This window comes from Puma concolor, chromosome B4 (assembly GCF_028749965.1).
Source record: "Puma concolor isolate L17-30 chromosome B4, mPumCon1.1.hap2, whole genome shotgun sequence".
In the NCBI taxonomy this organism is placed as follows: Eukaryota; Metazoa; Chordata; class Mammalia; order Carnivora; family Felidae; genus Puma; species Puma concolor.
The window spans coordinates 66,348,175-66,356,533 of NC_141673.1; positions in this window are offsets into that span (position 1 = coordinate 66,348,175).

Genomic DNA, 8,359 nt, shown 5'->3' on the forward strand with positions numbered 1-8,359 from the left:
GTAGCGGGCTCTGCGCTGCGGGGGGAGCGGTGGCTGCAGGGACCCCCTCCCGTGAGAGGGTGGGAGGAGGGGCCGGGCGGGGCCTAGCGGAGCGGGGCCGGGGCGGCAGTCTGTAGCTTGTCTCCGCGCTGCGTCGGTCCCCCCGGCTCGCTCTGCCAGCGCCGCTCCTCCTCCCTCCCACGATTTGCCAGCGAGCGCGGCTACCGCCCGCGCCCAGAGGAGCCGCCGGGGCCAAAGCAGCAATTTGTTCCCCAACGGGTGAAGCGGGAGGCCCAGCACCCCCGCCCCTCAAAGAAACACATCCACAGCCACCAGCCTCGGAAAGAAAGGAGTGTCGCCCGCTCCACCCACCCCTCGTCAGCGACACGGGCCAAAGCCCCAGGCACCTGTATTTAAATGAGCTGGTGCTTTAGGAGGAAAGGGAGGAAGCTTCCTCCTTCCCAGGTCCTCTGAATCCTGGAATCCCGCTCCCAGGAAGAAAGACCCCAAGGAACCAACCTGTTCCCCACGCCCACCTCCACAAGCAAAGTCAGCCCTCCTCCAGCCCATCACCACACCCTCCACGCCAAGTTCAAGCATTCTGCTAGGAGAGGGTGCTGTTTGGTAGGAGTCTGCTCGCTTGGAGACCAGACCAGGAGGTGGTTGAAAGCACACAACTTGGGTTTGACTATAGTCCTGCCACTTGCTGTGTGATTTTCATTCGGGACCCAATTTTCTCCTTTGTGAAATGGAGATAATAAATAATAACGACTTCAGAGGGTTGTTAGGAAGATTAAATGAGTAAAGGACTTAGAACAGTGTGTGACATTTGCATCATGTAAATGTTTATTATCTGATTTTGAATCTCATAGAACCCCTATGAAGTAAGGTAGATGCTACTTACACTCCACTCACAAATGAAACAGAGGAAGAGAGACAGAGAAAGAATGGGAGAGGGAGAGAGGTTTGCTCACAGTAACCGAGCTGGTAACTGGCAGAACTAAGGTTCCAACCATGACAATCTTCCAAACCCAGGTCCAGAGTCTGCCTCACTGCAGCACAGCCGTCCCCCCCCCCCCCCCCCGAGGACCCAGAAAGAGCTTAAGTTTAGCTGGGGACCGGTTATCTGGGTTGTAAATCAGATCCAGGTGGCCTTCCAGTCCCCCGGTGTAAGTGCCAGGTGTTTAGGCTTTCGGGCTTCCAGCTTTTCAGCCTGGGCTGGTCTTGGTTATTAAAGACAGTGGTTTGGACATTAAGACAAACCCAAACCAGACACCTTGGGTCAGTGTGAGCAGGCAGTAGATGGCATGTGGGGGTGCCCCCAAAGAATTAGTAGTTTACATTTATTGAGCATTGGGTGCCAAGCACCGTGCTGAGGCAGAGGGGCTACATTTCTAAGATGCACCGCCTCCTCCTGCAACTCCAGCCTATTTTGGCGCCCTAGTCCCCCCAATACTAGAAAATATACTAACCTTTATTGACTGTTATGATCACTCTTCTTATCCCAGAATGAAACAATAATGTTTTGGTCTTTAAATCCCTTTCCCCACTGCCCTTCAAAGAATTTGTGGGAATGTGAATATGGGGTGGGGGTTGCAGCCACTGCCCAAGTCCTTCCTCTGAACTGACCGGGTTTAAGATGCCCCTTCAGCCCAGAGGCAAATTTTCAGGCATAGAGCCTCCCGCTCTCTTCCCTCTTTCACTTCACCTTGTCCCTCAGGTCTTCCTCTCAGCTAACACTAACAAATTCCATGCCTCCTCCTTCCACACCTCCCTCGCTCCCCCTGCCCCAATACAGAACAGTGTGTGACATTTGCATCATGTAAATGTTTATTATCTGAGGGGCAGGGACTCACATTTAGGAGACCAGAGAATGGGGGTTGGGGAGGAGCTGAGAAGTGAACAGGGTACTGGGAGGTCAGGGAGCACCGTAAGCCCCTTTCCTCTCTCATTCCCCCAACTCTTGACCCATTATTGGGCCACGGTGGGAAGTCACAGGGAGGGGAAGGTTGAGGGGGAGCCCTGTTCAGAGACAGCTCAAAGCCATCGTCAAAAAGAAGAAACTCGGGAGCCTGCATTTTGGAGCTGCCGTGGGAGGCCTGTGGGAGTATTATCTACAAAAGGAACTAAGAGAGAGAGAAGAGTGAAGCAAGGGAAAAACCGCTCAAGACACAAAAGATGGAAAAAGCACCCTGCCCCCCAGAGCGCAAGCAGAGTCACTGTGTGCAGGGGGTGAGAGCAGGTGGCTGTCGAGGAACAGAGCCCAGGGGCCCCTCCCTTCTCCTCCCCTCTTCCCACTCTCTTCCTCCTTTCTGGAGGTCCCCAGGTCTGTTTCCAGCCTTGCTCTCTCAGCCAATGGGGCAGGTTCTGCTTCTAAGGCTGTGGTGAGCAATGGGAATCTTAGCCTTTCAAGTCAGACCGGTCTGGACTTGAATTCTGGCTCTTCCACTGATGACCTGGGGTGGAAATAGGAGTGGGGTAGGGGGTGGGTGTTAATCTCCAAGAGCATCAGTTCCTTCATTTGTGGAATGATCTTTCCTCAAAGGATTGTTGAGTGAGATGAACTAAGTGGTTGGGATTGTTATCAAAGTCCTCCTAAGTGCTTGCCCTGGGAATGCAGAAATGAGCGCAGGATGAAGCCTCACTGAAGGTTCGCCATCTCAGAACAAACAAACATTCTGGAAAACTTCGAGGCCTCCACTACTTGGCCACTCCTTGGCTGTGTCATTCTAGGTCATTCCTTTTCTGTCAGTGGAGGATCCTAGCTGTTGTTGAGTAAACCACAATACATTTTCCAACAAGGGAATCCTGGAAGATACATGGTTTTACTTACAGATCTGCAAACTGTTGTGGATCATATGGCTAGGAAGTGGAGGAACCAGATGCGAATCATGATTTGACTAGGTCGACAGGAGTTTGTCACTGTGCCATCTTGCTGGGGTGCTTTGTCCTGTCCTTTCGTAAACAGCCTTTTCAAAGGGGACGGTATGGTCATTTTGACGGGAGGTCACATAGTGACCTGTAGCGAGTGCCCACAGTGCCTGGCAACCCGGACCTCGAACCACAAACCGCGGGGAGCCCCATCAGCCCTGCGGGGAGGGGAACCCACTGCAGTCCTGCCTGTGGCAGGCAGGGGAGTGAGTATGAGAAATCTCAATCTCAATCTGCGTGTTCTAGCAACACCAGAAAACGGATTTGTTTGAAATCCAGTTACAGGGAAAGCCTAACTGGGTTAAGTTGAAGAGAGACATAAAAAGGAGACCTGACTTTTCCCTGAGGAATCAGAGTGGGTGGTATTTGTTCCTGCTGTTTTGACGGCAGTGAAGGGGCGGGTGGGCTGGAGAACAGTTGCGCTGGTGGTAGTGACGGTGGGTGAGTTTCCTCACCCAGAAAGATCTTCAGATAATGTTTCCCCCTTGGTTAAGGAGCAAAGTAGGTGACAAAGCTGCCTCAGCACCTGGGTGGAAATAACGCTCCCTGACTCTCCCCTGGGAAACCTCAGCTTCAGCCTCACTCCTGCACACTGCTGCAAGGGTGACTGTTTACCTGCGTGAACGCCATCAGCCTCTGGCCTACCCCGCCCAGGAGCTCAGAAACTGGGGATGAGGGTGTGCTTTTCTGACATGTATGGCAGACAGACAAGAGGGCACAGAGCTCACCATGCTGGAGGGATACGCGGTCAGGAGAAAACCTACAGAAGGAATAGGATAACTGAGCCATTGTTATTTTTTTGGTTAATAAGTCTGTCTGGCTGGAAATAGGGGAAGTCTTTTATACACTTTTTAACGGGGCAGGAGAGACAGAAGAGCAGAAGAATTATGGTAAGTTCAACTTGTCACAGGTTAGCTTAGACACCAGGGTACTGTTGTGCAGCACCTGGCTAGATACCTCCTCTCACCCATCCATGGAGTAGTTGCCACTGTGTCCACTTTACAGTTCAGGAAGCGGTTCAAAAATGTTATTTGCCCAAGGTCAGTCGGACACAGAGCTACCTAACTGAAGCCAGAATTAAAATCCAAGTATATGTGGGGCGCCTGGGTGGCGCAGTCGGTTAAGCGTCCGACTTCAGCCAGGTCACGATCTCGCGGTCCGTGAGTTCGAGCCCCGCGTCGGGCTCTGGGCTGATGGCTCGGAGCCTGGAGCCTGTTTCTGATTGTGTGTGTCTCTCTCTCTCTGCCCCTCCCCCGTTCATGCTCTGTCTCTCTCTGTCCCAAAAATAAATAAAAAACGTCGAAAAAAAAAAATCCAAGTTTATGTCTCAAAAGTCCAGGGTCTTTCCACCTTACCATACTGTGTAGCCACCATGCATGGCTTCCAAGAGTTTAAGGAAGAGCTGAGAGCTCTGTTTCCTTCACCTGCCAAGTGGCTGAAGAAAGAGCTGGAATCATTTGTCTATGCCTCAGAACTCAGCATAGTTCCCAGCACACAGTAGGTGCCTCAATGTTCGAAGGAAACAACGTGCTCGGGTGGCTCATGCAACCGAAGTCAAACTTGATTGATTTAAAAGTTCCCTTCTTCTGGCTACCAGGATTATGGTCTGGTACTCTGAATTGGCTAAAACAGTGATGAAACGGCTCCTTGGTTGGCGACCTCACAATATGTGCTGATTTGAACGACTTTTTCTTCCATGAAGTATGCTACCTCATGGATACAACCCCTACTAGGTGGGACAAGAAGGTGGGATGAATCCTGTAAAGTAGGCAAGACAAATCTTCATTTTGTTAGGTCAAATGGCAGAATTTCCAGTGGGTAACAAGTCATGACTTCACTGATAACCAAGAAGCATAGGTCAGTTCACAGACTGATTAACCATGCATGCTGGGTTTTCCAGGTCACCTCCAACCTAAAACAGTTTATCTTGCTCTTCCCAACACATACATCATCATATGACTGTACCCTGGGTTGGGATTCTGAAATATGAGGTCACCCTACCTATAAACCACTGAACAAAAGGCCTGACCACCCCTTGGTATAGTCCTACTGTAAGCCGAGGACCCAGGCCTTAGCATAGTGCTTCTTCCGTTTTACTCATACCAGACAGGATGGCTCTTTCATGCGACACTACCTAGTATTGTTTTACTCAATGCGTCAGTTGCCCCAACTAGTTTATCAGCCCACGAAGGGCTGTATTTTACTTATCTTTACCTCTCCTTAGCTTCCAGCTCAGCAACTGTACAAAGCACAGTTGGTGAGAGTATAAATCCAAGCATCTTTAAGAGAACTTACCAATAACCATATGGCCCAGCAATTCCATCCTAGGAATCTGCCCAATAGATATACTCTCACAAGTAAGAAATGATATATGTATAAGATGCTCATTTCAGCAATACTTAAAAACTGAAAACTATCATTAAAGACTGGTTAAACTAATTATGATGAGTTTATACAATGGGATACTGTGCAACCACAGAAAGAACAAGGTATCTTTATGAGTACTGACATGGAAAGAGATCTAAGTGGTGTATATTCTTATGAGGTATGTGTGCTAATATAGAAGATCTCCAGAAGGGTCCACAAGAAACTTAACAGTGGCTGCCTCTGGGGAAGGGACAAATAGTCCAGAGTGGGGTGGAGGCTTATTTTTTACCATATAACCTTTTGAACTGCTTATAGATTTTTTCCTTTTTATTTATTTATTTATTTATTTATTTATTTATTTATTTATTTATTTTTTTAAATTTTTTTTTTTCAATGTTTATTTATTTTTGGGACAGAGAGAGACAGAGCATGAACGGGGGAGTGGCAGAGAGAGAGGGAGACACAGAATCGGAAACAGGCTCCAGGCTCTGAGCCATCAGCCCAGAGCCCGACGCGGGGCTCGAACTCACGGACCACGAGATCGTGACCTGGCTGAAGTCGGACGCTTAACCGACTGCGCCACCCAGGCGTCCCAGATTTTTTCCTTTTTACCATTTACATATATTGATTTTCTTAAAACAAATACTAGCTATAAAAAGAGGACAAGTGAAAAAAGCAAGCTATAGAGGAGTATGCATAATATGATTCCCATTTATGTAAATGAAAGAAAAATACATATTTGCATGTTTGGATTTGGAAAATTTGTGGAAAGATATATAAGAAACTTATCAGTGATTTCTTCTCAGGAGTGAGACCAGGTAGGGGGGGATTTTTTAATTTCCATCATGTATCCTTTTTAAAGGTTAAAAAGAAAAAACCACACAACTTTTTCAAAAAATGAATTTTAAAAATTGCCATAAATAAGGGGCCTAGGAAGTATTTGGTGTTCCTAATGATGCCACGCTAATTTAAATTTTCTCTCTCAAGTGGTATACAACTGACAGTGCTAAACCACCTGAAGTTTCAGTCCTATGTTTAGGCTGCGAAAAGGGCAAGACACTGATCTTTAAGAGGAAGGGGAAAGGAAGGGAAATGACCATTAGGCAGGGCACCTCTGAACACAGTGGGCACAGAGCCTCCCTTCTCTTGGGAAGCCCAGAGCTACTACAGGGAGCAAGAGATGGGCTGTACAATTCAAACTTAAGATAAGCCTAACCTCAGGGTGCCTGGGTGGCTCAGTCAGTTAAGCGCCTGACTCTTGATTTCGGCTCAGGTCACAGTTTAGTGAGTTCACAGTTGAGTGATCTCACAGTTTAGTGAGTTTGAGCCCCACGTCGGGCTCCACACTGACAGTGCAGAGCCTGCTTGAGATTCTCCCTCACTCTCTCCCTGCCCCATCCCGCTCCATTCTGTCTCGCTCAAAGTAAATAAATAAGCTTAAAAATTGCCTTAAAAAAAAAAAAAAAGATAAGCCTAACCTCTCTTCACTGGAAGAAGGTCCAACTGACAAATTTAGGAGAATATCTGAAACATGAAATCCTAAATGAATTATGGCTTAGACATATTATTTTCAAAAAGAACTATTGAATGCATATAGTATCCTTGTTTTATAAAGACAAAACAAAAAGTTAAAAGCCTATATATGCATGTGTATATGTATATATATGTTCTGAAAAAGGTCTATAAGGATATATCCCAAATTATTGAGTAATTACCCCTGAGGAATAGAAAGGGAGGGTGGAAAACTTTAATTTTTTCTTTTATAATTGCTATTATTTGACTTAAAAAAAAACTTTAACATTTATTTATTTTTGAAAGAAAGAGAGTGTGAATGGGAGAGGGGCAGAGAGAGAGGGAGACACAGAATCCAAAGCAGGCTCCAGGCTCTAAGCTGTCAGCACATTTTAAACATTTAAACATTTTAAACACTACTTCTGTCATTAAAAACAAAATGTAAAAAAAAAGTGTAATTTTTAAACTTTTTATGATCATACCAAAACATCTTCAAATATTCTTCTATAATGAGGTCTTAATTTTAACATGAAAATGTTTCATTTTTTTTTTTTTTTAGTAATCTCTACACTTAGGATGGGGCTTGAACTCAATGACCTGGAGATCAAGAGTCATATGCTCTATGGACCGAGCCAGCAAGGTGCTCCTCAACTTCAAGGTGGTTTTGACAAACATGCAGCCACCCATCTTAGAAGGTTGGTTTGCCTGGATACAGGGATAGACCACATGACCCTTCAAGATCACTTCAATCTCTGGACTTTCTATAAAGTATAGGGAAGCAATTAATCAGAAAAGCAAGGCTTTTCCTGGATACCCAGCAGGTTGATGGTGTTGGACAAATTCCCCAAAATGAGGGGATCAGCCCTTTAAAATGGCTTCCTAGTATTCCTGGACTACTGTTTTCTTTACTGAAAGACTCTCTCTCTCTCTCTCTCTCTCTCTCTCTCTCTCTCTCTCTCTCTCTCTCTCTCTCTCTCTCTCTCTCTCTCTCTCTCTCTCCCTCTTTCAATCTGTTCAACCAACCTGAACCCTGGCAGCTCAGCTTCAGCCAAAGAGCCAAGGGAAGCCCTGAGGCAGCTAAGTTCTGCACCACTGCCACTTACAGTCTGGGCTTCAGACTCGGGAGAACAAATGCTGGAGAAAGAAAAAGCTCTGCTGTTGCTAAATCAACAGAGGGGGGTGGGTGAGGGGTCTGGCCCCACTGCCACCTGCTACATGCAGGAGCTCAATTATACCGTTACACTCACTACTCCTGTCAAGGGACAGGCAGTGGAGGAGAGGGGTTGCTTGGGAGAGCTGCTGGCAGCTGTGGTTTTTCTCAACCGGCAAGCTTCCTTTGGAAAGTCACCGTTCCCTACACTAGGAATCTTTCCCCACAAGGAACAGCTGCATTTGCTCATGCTGGCTTCCGCATTTTCCTCTGGTTCCGAAGCTAAGCAGTGGACAAATGACTTAGGTCTCTGACATCCTCATTTAAGCCCCGAACAAGCTGTCCGGGTGACTTCTACCCCATGAAGCCCAAAGGAAACCAGAGAATGAAATGAAGTCATTTGCTGCTGTGAAACAAATG